At 34.8% G+C, this 17,777-nt stretch overlaps 1 protein-coding gene across 14 annotated transcripts in view; it reads left to right on the forward strand.

Moving 5' to 3' along the window:
- dati (datilografo) overlaps positions 1-17,777 on the forward strand; it is a 150,938-nt gene that overhangs the window by 25,498 nt on the left and 107,663 nt on the right. The window contains exon 1 of one of the 14 annotated variants that reach the window (XM_066288719.1): positions 7,036-7,352. The exons of 12 other annotated variants lie outside the window; for them this stretch is intronic. The gene's annotated coding sequence lies outside the window, so the exon portion shown is untranslated. Of the gene's footprint in view, positions 1-7,035; positions 7,353-12,455; positions 12,605-17,777 lie in introns of those variants that run through there. One more of the 14 variants, XM_066288720.1, reaches the window with a different exon arrangement.

A 17,777-nucleotide genomic window follows, 5' to 3' on the forward strand; every position in this document is an offset into this window, starting at 1 on the left:
GAGAATCAGGAAACCTCCTGAGGTGCTCGGTAGGGTGCAAAGATTCTCCACCAAGTTAGCCCAGAAATTGTCTAACATCCGAAAAATTTAATTGTCGCAATTAGAGGAATTACAGACTGAGCTGCGGTTTTCCTGAATCTGCATTAGAGACAGACGTTACAGAACTTGCCAAAATTCTACTGACTACTTTTGTTTTATTTGACTACTTACTTCTGTCTTAATCGTCTTACTGATTACTTTTGTCTTAATTGATCGAGTTGATAATTATAGATAACAAAAGAAATTTTCTGTGTCATATATTTGATTTCTGACGACATGACTAATAACACGAAGATAAGGAGTATTTGCGGATAGGTGCGGGATGAGCAACCAAGAGAGGTGGTTGACTGAATCTCGAAAATCGTTATTCGTGAATGGAGGGGAACTCACGCAAAGTATTTTTCAGTTTCAAATGAGACCACAGGAGGGAGTAACTAGAAAAATAATATCTACGAAAAAACGTACTATTCTCACAAATTTGCTATGGAGGAACTCCCCGTTGCCCTTCCTATGCTCATCCATGGCATTATATAAGTGGAAACAGGTCTTTTCATTCAAGATAACAAGTTTGGGAGAACGAAACCCCACTTGCTAAAGATTGATCCGTTCAATCTACTACAATAGCTCTGAAGACTTTGTACGCCGCAAAAAAACTCAAACCATTACTGCTTGGTTCAACACTTTACAATTCCGCGCTTTGAATGGTACCACCATTTTTGCTTTGTGTTTAGAAACAACAAAGGATGTTTCCCTTGATAATTGAGAGCAACTGGTTCTAATTCTTTACATTCTAGTAAATAATTGTCATCCTTTTCCTCTCCTTTTTCTCTCTTTCTTGCACTTGCCGGGCCTTATTCATTGATGAGAAATTTTCGAGTCGTACCTTAATTATTCTTGAGAGCAACACTTCGGCAGAGGGAAGGTTATGAGGAAGACGTATTTTTGCAGCAAGGATTGGGGCTTTTTATGTGTTTTCGAACCGTGGATGGTCAGTTTTCTTAGATTTAAAAATTCCTTCTTCATCTTGAGCAGCTCAATGTTGTGCGAGTTGCTCATAACTGTAGCAATGACCAGCCAGGAGTACTTACGTACCGCAAGTCACACCAAAGACAAGTCCTATAATATCGCTTACTGGTAAAGTCTTTACCTGGTTCCTCATACATTTTAAAATTAATGAAGTGAAATTAAATTCAAACAGTTCTCAGCATGACTTTCTCATGCACTGCCTCATAATATGATTGAATGACATGCAGTTAAAAGATTTTTTTTCAATTTCCCGAGAAAACTAGCGAAACATCTTGTCAGCCGGTCAAATACGAAACAGTTTGACATCGAGTGTAAAGGTCTCGGGTTCAAATACCGTGTGTTTGGCCTTTTTCTCTTCTTTTATCTTCTTTTTGTTTTAATGGCGAGCGCACCGCTGCTCCGACTGAGATTAATAGGGAGTTTATATATTATAAATGGTATCTTATTCTTAAAGCTCATTATTTTCTTCCAGTATGATATCTGACCAATCCTTACAATTATCTTTAGTGCTCGATGCAATATATAAAATCTCTTCCTGTATCGGGCATTCCTCGCAGATGCTTATTGGATATAGTACAGTACTCTCTGCTGGATATTTTTGCTCGAATAGACTCGGTGAGAATATAATTTGTCGAGGAATTATGTTTTATACGTTTAATGTCTTTTAGATCTTACGGTGTTGCTGGGAATTAACCATATTAGGTAACTTTATTGCTCTTTAGGAAGCCCTTTCTAAATCACTGCTCGGTGATTTCTCATTATCACGATTGCGAGCGGCTTACAAAATAGAATCTTCTATAAGACGTCAGAATACCCTGTAAAATAGGGTATTTCATAAAATCGCTGGAGGTACGACAAAATACGAGTATAATTTCATAAGTACCTTAGAGAAACTAACACTAACGCTTAAAGAAAAAAAATTGGAAAATATCACATTATTTCTCAACATAGTCTTCTTTGAAATTAACACATTTTTCCTACCGATGTTCTGTACCCTGTTTATAATAAGGAGCTTCGAATGTTTCAAAATAGGCATAATAGAAAATAATCTGAGGGGGCAAAATCTGGCGAATAGGGGGGGCGAGGAAAAAGTTCGGAACCTGAATGATTTTGGCCATCGTGGTGACGGAAATGTGGACAGGTGTGTTGTCTTGATGAGACGAGACTTTCTTTTTCGTCAAATGTGGTCGCTTTGTTCTCATGTCTTCACTTGAGCGCCGCAATAAATTTGTATAATATTCTCCTATTATAGTTTTTCCTGTAGGGAGACAGTCAATAAAAATTGCCCCACAAAATTCCATCCCTACAGATGATCCCCATCTTGCCTACAGATGAAACGATTTTTGCGTTCTTTATAGCCGATTCTCCATTTGTTTCTATTGCTTTGACTTCTCTTTCGTCTCAGATGTAAAATAATACAGCTACGATTCATTTATGATTATAGATCGACACAAAAACTCGTCCTGATTGCTGTAAAGCTTAAAACATCCTCACGGCGTGGTTTTTGTCCATCTTGCGCACATCTTTCTCATATCTAATGGTTCGATCAAAATGTGATGTCCAGTAGTTTTTGAAATGTCCATCATATCTGCAACTCGCGCAATTTTATCCCATGGTCTTCCGGTAGAGTTCTGTGGATTTTAACTACGATAGCTGGAGGAGTCAGAGCTGGAGTACCATCTAATGTTTTACAGTTATTAACAAAGAATCAGAGTCCCTCAGGGTAGAATCCAATTCCGTTCTGATATTGGATGGACGAAGACCTTTCGAATGAAAATATTGAATCACGCATCCATTACTATTTTTTTTCATGGTTCCAAAATCTCTGAAAACGTTCTCTAAAAATTGTTTCAAAACAAACACAAATTACCGTGACACCTTCAAACTTTAGACATAACCTTTTAAGGTTTGGTTTTTATTTTTTTTAAATCACAATCTGTATGTTAGATCGGGTACTTCTGGGACTAGCCTCGTATGTACACTGCACCAAAAAAGTCTGTGAACCCTTGGGGTGGTAAGTTTTTAATTGCAGTAATATCAGTGAAATATATTTTTTTTTTTTTGAAAAAACAAGATATATTTTGGTAATTACAAAGAATACACTATATTTTAACATTTATTTATATTTATGTTTTTTAATTAAACTGAAAAAAAATAGACATTAACACACAAACACAACACTGCCAAATAAGGTTTTGAACACATTAAAAATATTGTTTAATTTAACATTTTCTAACAAAAAATATTGCTTTAATAGTTAGTAAGGCCTCCTTTATTTTTAATGACTTCTAAGAGACGTGAGTGCGTGTTGTTTACTAATTTTTCCATTATTTCTGGCGAAATTTCTTTCCATTCCTCCAACAGAGTTCTTTTCAATTCTTCTTTATTTTCTACTCCTAGTCTTCTTACTTTGTGACTGAGCTCATCTCACAGATATTCAATTGAGTTCAAGTCTGGGGATTGAGAAGGGGTTTTGAGTTGTCAAGGTGCATCGTATAGAAACCATTATCGAACTTTTACAGCACAGTGTTTTGGGTCGTTATCTTATTGAAATAGAAACGATCCAGTCATATCTAATTTTCTAATATTTTTATTTAAATTATGTTTTGGAATGTCAGTATACACGTATTGATCCATTATACCGTTAATGATATGCAAATTTCCAACTCCAGCAGCACTCATGCATCCCCATGCCATAATTTCACCACCGCCATGTTTAGGGGTTCCCACTAAATTTATTGGTTTTCATGCCTCGTTCTTTTTTTCCAAATTGCTTCTTTTCCATCCGATCCATGCACGTCAAATTTAGACTCGATAGAAAAAAATTACGATGTTTCAAAATGTTTGAGGCTTAGATACCTATTTTTTCACAAAGTCCATTCGACGGTATCGGTTAATTTTGCTCATGTATGGTTTCTTGCGAGCAACACGTCTACAATATTCACTTAAATGTAATTTTTTTCGAACAGTTTGAGGAGTAACACTCATATTATAATCAATTAATAAGCCATCGGCAATTTTTCTAGCACTTCTACTGGGTTTTTCACGAACAGTTTTTAGAATTGCACGCCTATGAATATTGTTGATCCGGCTTACTTGGTCTTCCGGAACGAAGTCTATTTGATACATGACCAAGCTCTTTATTATTATTATGCCTTTGGACAAAAAACTGTTGAAAAATTCTTAGCCGCGATTTAACTAATTGCTCAATACGATTTTCCTTACGAGGAAAGCCTTAGTTGACGAACTGCTTTTGGAACATTCATATTTTTTGTTAATCGCTTCAAACTAATACAAGTTTTATCACGTTTTGACTTTAATTGAAAATCGCAAAACACTTAATAGAAAAACAATTTTTTTGGGTTCTGATTTTATTTATTTTTCTTAGATAGGAAGTGTTCAAAAACTTTTTTTGACAGTGCTGATTGTGTTTGCGTATTAATATGTTTATTTTTTCGGTTTAATCTTAAAAAAAAATACGTATAAATGTTAAAATATAGTGCATCCTTTGAAGTTTCTAAAATATACCTTGTTTTTTCAAAACAAAATTATTTCACTGATACTACTCCAATTAAAAACTTGTCACCTCAAGTGTTCACAGACTTTTTTAGTGCAGCGAAGGTTGAAATATAAAACAATCGCGCGAAAAAATATTACAATAAATAGTATAACTGCTAAGTCTTAAATTTAGCGTTAAAATTAAAACATTAGCAAAAACTACAAATAGAAAGTTATTACACTAGACTACTCTTAAGTAGTAATTGTTTCTATCTCTGATTCAATATAAAATTTTGATTTCTCTCTTATTCTCTAAAAAAAAAAAATAATAAAGTGTGGGTAAGAGAGACTCTTTCGGCATCCCAATCTCATATGTGAATATGATCAAATATGCCCCCTTGAGCATGATTTCACATGTTGTCCATGTAGTCTCTAATGTGGCCACAATGCCTGCCGTTCCTACCGAACCGAAGATATGCAGTAGATGCATTAAACTGCATCTGTTTCAGGGGGGAAAAGTCAAAGGAAGTAAGACTGAGCAGCGCCTCGAGAGCTCTAGTAGAGCTCTAATAGTCCCGATTATCCCGAAACACGCCATTCTTTGAATATGATCGAGTATCACGCCCATATTGACTCTTTTTACACTAGACGACCACACCTAGTCTACAGATCTCGTGTTGTAGAATGATCCATACCACTATACAGTAATGCCCGTGGATTGAGACTCCAAGACATCTGAGAGCCGTTTTGTCTGTCCACAGTGCGCTAATGTCCTTCCTTATTACATGCGTTGATGCCAGATATCCAAATATATCACCGTTTGGGAAAACTAAAATTTTTTTTTCATGTGTTTGAACTAGACGTAATGTTGACTAAAAGATTCGATTGGCTTGTTGTCTTGTCTCAACTTACAAATACTTCGTTTAATTGCTTTTGGATTAGAGTGTGGACTGGTCGCAGGCACATTCCAGCACAATGTAATTTTTTGAAATTTCGAGGCCTGACTGGACCTGAAAGCGTGGATGAGAATACCTCGTGAACAATAGGTTTGTCGAATAAATAATAAAATTATTACAGTTTTTTAATTGGTATTCAAAAAATTCTAAGTTTAATAAGTTAATAGTTTTTTGCTTTTTTCCGTGTTCCTCGGATCTGATAGCTCTAACTCTGGTAAATATCAGTACACAGTATGATTCAAATCGCTAATGCATGTATTGCAAGGCGAAAGCAATTTTTAAACCTGGTATGAGTTTCTTATAAGATTTTTAAAATCTTTTCCCGCTTGACCGTTCCTGTATCTCTTAGAATTTTCAAGATTCCAGAATCCAATTTCAAGCACCAATTTATTTAGACTTCACCGTGTACTTAGATACAAAGTAAACTATAGAAGATACTATAATCCTGTTGATTAACAGATAATGGAATGACTTTAATAAATAATTTGGTGTCCAGAGTGTAACAATAATAGATAATATTTAACTACAAGGGAGGACTTACATGGAGTTTTTACTGAAAGAGTGCTTGAACCTACGAAACGGGTTAGCTAAATTCTAGTCCAATTGCGATGGAAATGCCTCGACTTTTTATTCGCTATATAAATTACTATATAATATATAAATTTACTATATAACAAATGATAATTATAAGCATTGACTGAATTATTTAAATTACTTTCATTGTGGTTCTTCCTCGAGAGAAGTTCATACTAATAACACCAAAGCTTCCAAAGCACAACGTTTGAAAGATTATAATGTGACCCTGATCACAGTAGAGTGGCAGTTACATCAAGACCTATAAAAGACCAATCCATAGGTTCAGACCTTCCAAACAAGGCCGTTTATTAGATTAGATATCATATTACATTATGCACTATCTAAATATGCTCCACTTCCTATATTTTTCAACGAAAATATCTCAAAATTCAACTGTCTTCCGTTAAATCTGTTAGTAACTGCTTGGCTGTGGATTGATGGGCATATCAAATGGAAATTGAACAACTAAGAACGTAATTTTCCCCAAGTACTTTGGACTAATGATATAATAAGTAAAACTAATAGTTATCCGAAGCGGTACTTAAGGTCTATAGGTCAGTTCCCACATATAGGCACTAATTTAATCAAGTAAACCGAAACCAATTTGACTTTTTAATTTGAAGCTCAGAAAAATCTCGAAATGAGGAAGTAATTACGGTGCTATCTCCTCTACGAGAAATGTGCGAATCGACCGTACAACCTCATACCGTCTGCTCTTAATTAAATTTCATCGATAGCACACATCCTCTCGGGCGTAGCGAGGGTACCAGTACTACTCGCCTGAAAAAAGCCCCTCTGGTACGGCTTTAGCGTCGTACCGAAACGCATAATGCCTTTCTTATGCAATTTCGACCCCCACTTCTGCACCTCGGAGCACCGCCTTCGATATTCCAAGTGCGCTTTCTTATGTGTCTAAGATTCTCGACTCGCCTAATCCTAGAATTCGCCAATATACATTTGAAAATGTTCAATTTTAACTCGAGTCGTCTCGCCCACGCATTTTTTGCGCAATTTTCCGTCGAAAAACTCGCTTTCTAGCGCGACTTGTCGCAAAAAAAAGTCGACCGGTATAGTACCCGCCAAACGTTTCGCGATTGTTTATATATTATACAGATCGGACTTTTTCCCCGGGCGCGGAAACAAATGAGTGACAGTTCCGTGATTGTTTTGTGAGGTTAGGATATTGGAGCGTCTATGTGCGGGCAAGCTCTTGAAACTGCTCTTTCACTGCCTGGCCTTGAATTGAGGCTGGATAAGGTATCTACTTGCATACGTAACAACAACAAACATATATAACAATAAAAAATGTGATAAAACTCAAAAACTTTTAAAATTTCAATAAATTTTCTTTTGACATGCCTTCCTGATACATATTTGACTACATGGCAAGAAAATTAGTCGAATACGCGGGGTGTTTTCTAAATATGCGGCGCAAGTTCGGGAGGGGATTTCTCAACAACAACAACCAATAAAAATTATTATGGAATCCAAAAATTAAAATAAATAAAAAATTTCTACTCTTTTCTTTGCTCGATTAACTACGAGTAACTTTATGATATTGGGCCACCTAGCAAGAAAAATCTCAGTTATTTTTCTGGAACGCCTCGAAAAAATTTAGCGTATTTTTCAGAAAATTCATCTTAACTTTAACAGCAATATTGTGCCATTTATCACTGATAGTTAAATTTATGTTAATAAGATTATTATTTTGAAACGCATCCTGGTATGATAAACGACTGTTACTTATAAATTTCCTTATATCATCTACAAATCTCTTATCTAACTTGCATTTCAAATAACCTATTCGTATTCTAGGAATTAAAATTTTTTAGTTGTTATTTATCCCTTGAGGTATATTGTAGAAGCACTAAGAACTTCCTAGAACAACAATGATATATGGTACCGCTCCGACGTTTTCTACTTATAGCTTCTCTTTCAATATTTGCGAGCATAATTCACAGATTGAAACAACACCAGCTCTATTTTAGTAGTAGTTCTGTTTCTGAAACTGAACCCGCACTTAAATAAAGGACATAAAGAATAAAAATAGTAAAAGTGTTTAAAGTCGTCGCCTATTTCTTCTTAGTTTTTTTCCAGTTTATTTCATTTCCTCTCAGTGAATATTATTCATTTCTTCACTGCCAAGAGATTAATGAAAATAACACAAAAGAAAACAGTATTACACCGGAAAATTATTTCAATGTACTGGGTGCTTCCTAAACATATCGCTCAGCTCGTACAGCTCATATATTTCTTGGATCAAAATAAGAAAAAAGTTGCTATACACATAGGGAGCCACTTTATTTCCGAGCTACGGCCCTCAATTTTTAATCTGCAAATATCGCTTCGTTTTTATCATTTCAATTAAATTTCTAACTCTTTCGCGTCTTTGGATCGGCTTAAAATAAAAATTAAGAAATACTAATTATTGAATTTGAGAGGGAATTTAAATTTAAAATGGTGGTTTGAAATGGTAACCACCAGCCAGGATGGACCTTAAAAGAAAAACAAGATTGTTGCTTCTTGAATTGCACTCATAAATTATCAGATTTCTCAGGGCTTCTTGAATTTCTACCGAACCGCAATATAAACTGACGACTCTAAATCTTCACACAGGAAAAAATCTGATTAAAATCTAACTAGTAATTTTTGCAGATTTTAAAAAACCTTATTTCAATTATTTCAATTTCTCAATATGTACTTTAAGTCGATTAGTAGGCTTTCAGAAATTTTGAATTTTATTTAGTTATAAATTGAAAACGAAGCGACATATTAAGAAAGACAAGAAACAGAAAGGTTGTGTATTTATGGTTACCTTATTTGAAATCATTATGAAAATTCCGAAAATCAACGTTGCTATTTTTGTATAAAGTGCCAACAGGCCTGCCTGACGCGACCCCATATGAAATTTCCGTACTCAACTCTGATGGGGCTAAAAAACTTAAATATTGTTATTAAACGATGAAAAATGTAATTTAGTTGGTCGAAACTTTTTTAAACAATAACAAAAATCCTTTTGTTTCAATCTTGGATACCCTGTATTTCATAAATGACCCGATCCCGGACAACAGCTTGAAGAAACTTTTTCCTCCTTTTGATCCAAGGAATATCCCTGTTTAAATTGTGCAATATTTTTGGGAAACACCCTGTATGTAAAAATCCGAAGGTCTGCTTACCTTCGTTTTGGTGTTGTTGTTTCAAATTTCTCTTCAATAATCTGTCATGATTCAGTCATTCAACTGACATAAAATACATTATAATTTATCGAGTTTTAAATGATTAACTTTAACCGTTCTACAACTTGACAGCATTATGGTAAAACTTATTTAAAAAAATAGTCGTTACCGAAAATTAGCGGTGCCCAAATATTAATTGCTTTTATCAAGAAACATGTTATTTATTACCATGTATCTCCTAAAGGAAGCAATTCTGGACATACGTTTTCTTCGTCTACAACCAGCTACCAAAAGTTAATGCAGAATTTTAGTTACCCTCGGTATAGGCAAAAACGTCTTTATTCTTAGAAGAAACTGTATTTGTGTGTGATGATTTTTTTGTGTCAAGTAAAAGCACTTCCTGCTTATTTTATAGCACATTGGCATCAATGAATTATCGCGAGACACATCGTTACAACACCCTATACCGCACGCTTTTTGTAACCTCTCCAGGCAATGACTCACATGTAATGATATTAATAATAGTCGGTCAATGCAAATATACCATTCGGAAAATGCAGATTTCCGCCTCTTCGACTAAATCAAAATGCTAGATTAAGCTATAGAAATGATGAAACACAATTGAAAGTCTCTGAGATTAAACAGAACTCACCCATGCCCTTCTGCGGTCCACGCAACTAGCCCTTCATTTAATCTCCGAGTTTAGTCTCGACTTAGATTCAATCAGGCTTTTTTAGTTTTCATCTATTTAATTTAATTTCGTTTTAAATCTACTCTGGTCCCAGTACCTCCTAACCGTGTTGGGGTACTTCAGGTATACCTGAAGAATGTTTTACACGCAGATAGGTGTTTTATTCAATATATTAGTAAGAATGTAAATTGCTAAACTAATCCTCAAGCACAAATCGTTTTGTGACAGAGATTACGATCCCAATGCATGCGACTGGAATATGTGTGCTTATAATCAATATGTTTCATGTTAAGTCGATCTTAATTACCTACAAAAACATTGTGCTTGAGATTAATTTAATGGGACTTTCGATCCATTAGATTTTTACACTGCATCAATTTCATCTGAAAATTAGTCAACTTGGGGGAGCGATGTTTGGGAAACAACATGTACACTTATCTATCCACTAATTATGTTCTTCAATGTGTCATATTGAAATTGCTAAGCTTTACTTAATTCGCCAATTAAATAAGTCTTGAACGATTTTTGACCTCAAACTTGGCATCAACTGCAAGTGGAGTCGCTTAAAGGAAAATTTGCCTTTTTGCTAGTTCGTCTTTCCTACACGAACTAGGGAACAGCACTACGTTTTGCATTACATACAACATTATGTCACGATAACTCATGTAGGCAAATTTGTGACATGCTTACCATACGCAGGTTTAACGAATAGGTACATGATAAATTTCTGTAGGTTGACTTTTCAGCTTAAAATAAGTTTTTAATATTCTCTTCCCACAGCTCACTATACTCTACTTCTCGTTTCACCATTCCTGCTTCATTGATCGCTCTTCATTCGCATGGTTTGATTACTGTTGTTCGTTTCTCCCAAACATCCCCCTTCATTTGGTTTTACTCTCCTTCTTCCTTTATTTACGTATCAAAATTTATTTACTCATCTACTAACCTGAATCTACGTTAGATATTTGCTTCGAATCATCTCGGGATATACATATACTTATTTGTATAAATTACAATTTTTTTTAGAGTGAAATAAATTTTTCAAGCACTTTTTCAATTGCTTACTTTGCTTTTCTGGTCATTTCCTTATTTCTACTTCTTGCTTTACTTTCCTCCTATTTAATTTTTATCATAATATTACCCATAGTTCTTTTGGTTTTTTTCTCCTAGATGGGTGCACTTTCCATGTTTTCGTTACTAGTTATCTCAAAAATTTTTCTTCACCTACTTCAATCAACCTGCATCAATGCCAGCCACATTTTAAACTTCCCACACAATTGCCGACTTAGAGATGCTATTTGGTCCTTCAGCTTTTAACCTCTTATTCAGCTGCAGAAACTTTTTTATCTCACTTTTTCCTCTATTTTCATATGTAGATTTGATGGCTTGATAAGCTCATTGGTTCAGTTAGATTTTTGCTCTCCTGCGCATTTTGCACTGCTTCTCACTGCTTCGATACTGTTTCCCTTTGACCTTTCCACTTTCTCATGATTCAGATAATTCTGTCCTTTTGTCCCCAGTACAATCACTTTGATAAACTAATGCCTTCAACAATTTAATCTGATAATTCAACCTTCACCAGGGCCATCGTCACGTTCTTCAGGCAATCGCTGACTTAGCGCTGCTTCTGGTTCTCCGAATTTTAACTGCTGCTTTAACAATTGATTAGAGAACTTAACTCAAAGTGTTAAATCGTGTACAAAAATTAAGCCCTAGCCCTCACCGAGCCGTGGATTGATACTTATCTGCATAATGCATCAAACACTGTTATAAGTATTGGCAGGGCTCCAAGCTACTCACTAGAATCAAATTATGAAAACAGTACAATTGACTATTAACGAGAACTGATACACAATTATAAAAAACTACAATGAGTAATAAAACTATTATTACCTACTCATTTTACACATCAGCAAATACAATAAACCCATAATTTGGGATAATTCTCAGCAAAGAGTGGAAGTAGCGTCTTCCCAATTATAAATTTTTATTTATTTTAAAACGTCGTTATTTAAACGTGTTCGCCGTTAACGCAAATAATAGCAAAATGTAATACAACATAAGCTTTTCATGTACATAAAAGAAAATTCTGAGTAACTGCGTATCTCCAGGCCGGTTTTTACGCCGTGCGCAGGCACAACTTATTTCCGATAACTCATTAGCGTTACCAGTTCAAAATTTGCAATCAAGAGTAGAAGGTGTCCCGAGAATTCAAATTCCAGAAACAAATTAGAATATGGTTTCGAAACACACCAATGGCAGTACAATCTGTGATTGGGTATTGCATGGACGAAGTATCATTTGAGTAACACATGTGTGCATCGTGTTATTCTAACAAAGATAAAAACGATGGCGGTCGACACACATTTTTCGTTGGCTCTCCAAATATTTGATAAAAATAGACGGTATTTATCCAGCCATGTTCGATGCCGAAAAAATCGGCCAATAATTTTTTCGAGATTTTCACTCGCACTCCGCCCATTTTTTCAAACAGGCTCGTGTTTGGTTAGTCGACGGGATTAGATTTCGTTTGTTATCTCAAGTACTTTTTTCTTTCTATAAAATGAAGGAGGCCTAGAAAAAAATTTAATTTTATAATATTCTCCCGATAATTTGTTCAAATAAGTGGTTTTGGATATTTTGTAAGTATGTCGCTTCAAGTGTTTCAATTATTATTAGTTGCCTTTCGAATATCCTCCAAGTATTGGAGATATACTTACACCAATTTAAGGTCATTAAAGATTACTCTAATTGCCCTTATCAAACGTCCCAATTTGATTTGTGAAATAGTCTAAGGTTTATTTCGAAACATATCGCTTTTCTGAGGTATTTTTCTCATATACTCGGAAACTGATGTGTATGATAAGAAAGTTTTAAAGGGGTTGCGAGAAGGCAGGATAATCTATAAATACCTGAAGTGTGCATGAAGTATAATACAAACGTTAATAAAGTTATCTAACGCCTGTTCCAAAATAGGATTGAAAAGGGCGGAAGATACAGAACTAAAAGACTGAAGCTGTGATGATGTTGCAGCTCCGTTTATTTTTTTTTTAATTCGATAGAAGAATGGAAATGATATTGTTCTGTGCAGATTTTTTCAATTTATCATATTACGTAGAAAATTTTTGAGAAACGGTTAAGTTACATTTGGTCTATTGGGATTTAAAAAAAATATCCGTAATAAATTGTGAGCTTTTCTCCCAGTGACTCTAAATATGTACTGCGGATAATCTATTTATTATTGAGGAAGGTAACTGTGTAAATATTTAGAAGTTAAAAAAACATAAGTATGATAAGAATTTGATCACATATAGTACGTAGTATGGCGTGAGTCAAATTCATTAGCTAACGTCCAAGTCTCATATATCGCTACCTTAAAAATTGCAATGAGCTTCCAATATTTGCAATATATAATCAGCGCTCGTCGGCCGCTTTATATCGACGACTTTTAAAAATAGCTTGTTATTGCAATTATATTTTTAGTGATTTTTTAGTTCGCCATATTTTTAATGAAAATTTATTCCTTGGCATACTTACAAAAGTTACATTTTTAGTTTCGGAAATTTTTCAGTTTCCATTGCGGAACGTCTTTGATATTTCATCTGGGGCATGGTGATTCACGCAGTATTTTTGATCGTTTTTAATCTAAGTGTTTGTTTCTATGTGGGCATTCGACAATAATTTATATTATTAGCAAGGTTATACTTCTCATATCATCTACCTATACATATACTATTTAAATTGCATACTATTAAGTACGCATACTATTTGAATTAATGGTTAAATCGTAATGCTGACTAATATTGAAGCTCAGGGTCGTGGAAGTTGCAGTACTAAGAAGAGATGGAAATTCTTTGACCAAAATTTGCGAACACCTCTAGCGGTTTTTGGTGATAATTGATTAAAATTTTGTTGCGAACAGGTGAAACGAGCATATTTAAAACCTGCTATTCGTTCTTTGTGCTATTATCTGTATATTTCTTTCGCCTTTTTGTCGATTCTTTTATTCAATTTTTTTATCGTTATTCAGAGATTTGGGGTGATGGCCTGTAATCAGATCTAGATGAAGCTGTTCCCGGTTTCAAAAATTTAGGTTTTAATGTCAAATATACATATATATATATATGTATATTTAATTCTCTTTATATCTAAAAATAAAATGAGGATTCATTTGCTACTATCTAAAATATTATTCATGCTTTCAATTACTCTTTCTGGTCACATGAGATAAGAAATATTGTACGTAATTGTAATTCCTGAATTGTGTTTCATAAAAGAATAATAAATCATGAAGAGTCAGTTTTTGTTGTATGAAAAACAGGATGATTATTATTTGCCCTTTGATTTAGATTTTAACTCAATTAAGTGCACACACGAACCACATATTTTTTATTCGGCGCATTTTCTGGATTTATTTATTGTAAGATTGTTGTATCGTTCCACGTGTCAACTTTCTAATGAATAGATGGATGTCTAACCGGAATTATCCTTTACTAGGTATCTGCTATCAGCCTAGACTAAGTTATAACGTAGTAATTAAAAGGTATTGAAATTTTATTAAAATTATCAGGTTTTTCATAAGTGAACCTAAATGCTTAAATGTACTTAAACCACTTTCCACTGATAGTGCTTTGCGAAGCCGAGATCGAACAAATACTTGTAGTCTCGGGGGGTATTTACAAGTAATTCTCGCTCTTGTACATTGAGGTCGAGACCGAGACTCGTAGGCCTTGTAGTAGCAATTTAAGTCCCTGTCCTAGTCTCGGCTTCTATCGCGAGACCCAAACTAATCTCGTAGCTTCGCAAACATGAGTCAAGTTCATCATTTTTAACATCATAGTTTCTGGAAAAATGAAAGTTCGTGACTCTCTTTAAAGTCTCTTTTCGGTAAAATCTCTTTTTGGATATGATGAGAGTACATTAATTAATTCGCAGTTTTAAGCATTCTGAAAGGCACACTGACTAAAATCACAACACAAGAAACAAAAATTCGTCATCTGGCTGACTATAAATAAAATGAAAACCTTGAACTCGATTAGTCATCTTCATCAAAGATTGAACTAATTAGAAAGAAAATTAATCCATTGGACGCCGAGTCTTCTGAAAGTCTCAATATATGATCGGTATTTCTCTCCCATATTAAGGCCGAGACCGAGACCAAGAAAGTCTTCGACTCAGTCTCGAAGTGAAACCTTGGTCTCCCGAAACTTTAGTTATGAATGAATTATTGAAAAAAGGCATTAGAAATTAAAAATTTTATTAAATATTCTTGAATTGTCAGGAGAACAAAGTAAGACCGAAATTTTGCTTCCTTATGTCTATCTAAATATCGCATTCAGAATTCTGTCAATGGGTGCGTATTGCACAACCATGATTTCAATTTTCACAAACAATTTCAGCAAGGAAAGTCGATTTAATATATTCAGTAAAACAACACCCTCCATACTCGCACATGCGAGAACCATTGCCACTTTAATAATTAATTATTATTATTCTCTTTCTTTGGCCTCAGTTGGTGTAAATCGCAACCCAGTTAGAGTTCTTCCTCTCACCAGTTTTTTTATTCGCCTTCCGAACACCCACGCAATTGGTACTACTTTTCTATTAGGAGTGTAGAAGTTCTTAGGCATAGAATGTAGGAAGGTCCCTGCTTTAACGCATCAACAAAAAAGGGTGTGCATACGTAGAAGGATAGACTTATAGCGGGTGGGAACCCACAGGCAGGTATATAAATTTGATATCTGGTCAACACAGTACGGTGCCCTCACAATCTTAGGGAAATGAATATATTGTTCTTCGATCAAGTCAAAAAACTTTCAATATGCTCTTCTTGGGTTATATTTAAAACAAAAAAATGCAAATTTGGATCAAAGAATGATAACGCTGTATCCAATTTCTGAATGCAGAATGCTCTTTTCGCTTACAATACCACTAGAGCTTAAATGATTTTCGGAAATTTATTTAGGAATGTCAATTTGCCTTTGCCGCTTCCAAATGCTTGAGTAACGAGAAGTGGTGCACCTGACACGTGCGAAAAGTGCCTTTCCCGCTCTCAAATTCTTGCGCAACGGCCACATAGTGCAAAAAATTACCACTTTTTACACTTAAAATTGGGGGGATATCTTTTGTTCAAACGAACGTTTAAAATAGATCATAGCGAATTATTTGAACTATATCAGATCGTTATAACGCTCGTTATCTGGAAGGAAAAGGGATTTTAGGCTTACGAACGTAGAAGATAAAATTTATCCCTGGCCTTCCTCAATAGTCAGTAAAATCCAAAAATTAGCGCCAATAATCGAGTGAGAGTAAACATATATGCAAACATATCCAGTGCACTGAACCACCTATGTGTACACTCTTTGCGTTCATGGTCAAGTTCAATGTTGATGCGTCTGTATTTTCCTGAATTATGCAGCTTTTCTCGAAATAATTATCCTGAACTAACGAAGTTTAGTACAGAGAAGCTGATTTTGTTACATTCTGATACTGTTTTAGTTGGTTCTAAAGATTTTGTTCACAATGACCGAAATGGGACGTTTACACCCCTCCAACAGGAGTTAAATCCGTGGCTGTAACTACGGCATGCGTTACAGCAGTATCTATTTCGATTTCTCTATTGCTCGCCTATACATCGTTTGCTGAATGGATTTTGGGTACCCAAGTACCAATCAGGTAGAAAACGTAGCAGTATGTAATAATGAGAACCATTTATAAAGCTTTCAACATTTGCCCCAATTGATCAATGAGGTATAAGATAATAGAGCTAGATATTTAAAACTTTAGACATTAGCATTCTTAATGTGACCCCAAAAGAAACATATAACTAGAACCTTGCATGAAAACTCTCAGTGTTAAACGCGTTTAAAACAAAGAGCAAAAGAACCAAAATGCAACTACTGCCTACGTACGTTTGGTAGGTACTCCGGCCAAGTCGCCATTATAATTATTAGAAAGTTGGTTATTTATTATTTAATAAAAGAACAACAAAATAAATATTTATGAACGTTGTGTTAAGGCGGGAAGAAATCGTGACGTCTAGCTTTAAACAACCATTAAAAAACTAGTTTTGAGATATTATGATGGGCAAATATGAGCAGGGCGATTTTGCTAATACAGTCTACGTATGTAAATAGGAAAGGAATACTTACTGATCATTGGGCAGCAAGTTTAAACAGACATAAATGTTGGATATAAGTGCAACAAAGCTAGGGGTATTTCTGTATACAGGGTGTCCCAATAACATTGGTATAAATAAATCTAGGGCGCTAGCGGGTAAAGCCAAAGCGCAATACCGCAAAATATGCTTTATAATACAGTTGCTTGTGTCGAGTGTACAGGAGGTTTAAGTTTTTTTTTCATTGAAAATAAATCTCACAAATTTCACAACAAACTGTTTCATTTCATTCGAAGCCGGATAATAGAAGATCAAAATTTCCCACTGAGGATAAAGCATAAGAAATCTTCTTCCGAATACTGGAGGATTCATAGAGTAGTACCAGGCGCACTTCTGAACCTACTTTTGTACAAGGCAAGTTTGCCTGAACATCCCGTATATCAGGAAAGAAATTACCTTACACGAAAAGAAAATGGATGTATCTATGGTATTCTTAATTATAAATAATTTACTTACCCTCCATATTACTATAAACGCCAAGTCTGCAGTAAAGACGGGAACCATACACAAGAACTTCTGCAATCCTGATAAAAAAATGGTGCAAGTTGCGTGAAAGTATGAAGAAAAATATTAAAGAAATATATATAGGAGTGGATAATAGCGTTGCACCCTCCCAAGATTTCTTTCTTTTTTTTAGG

This window comes from Euwallacea fornicatus, chromosome 12 (assembly GCF_040115645.1).
Source record: "Euwallacea fornicatus isolate EFF26 chromosome 12, ASM4011564v1, whole genome shotgun sequence".
Lineage (NCBI taxonomy): Eukaryota > Metazoa > Arthropoda > Insecta > Coleoptera > Curculionidae > Euwallacea > Euwallacea fornicatus.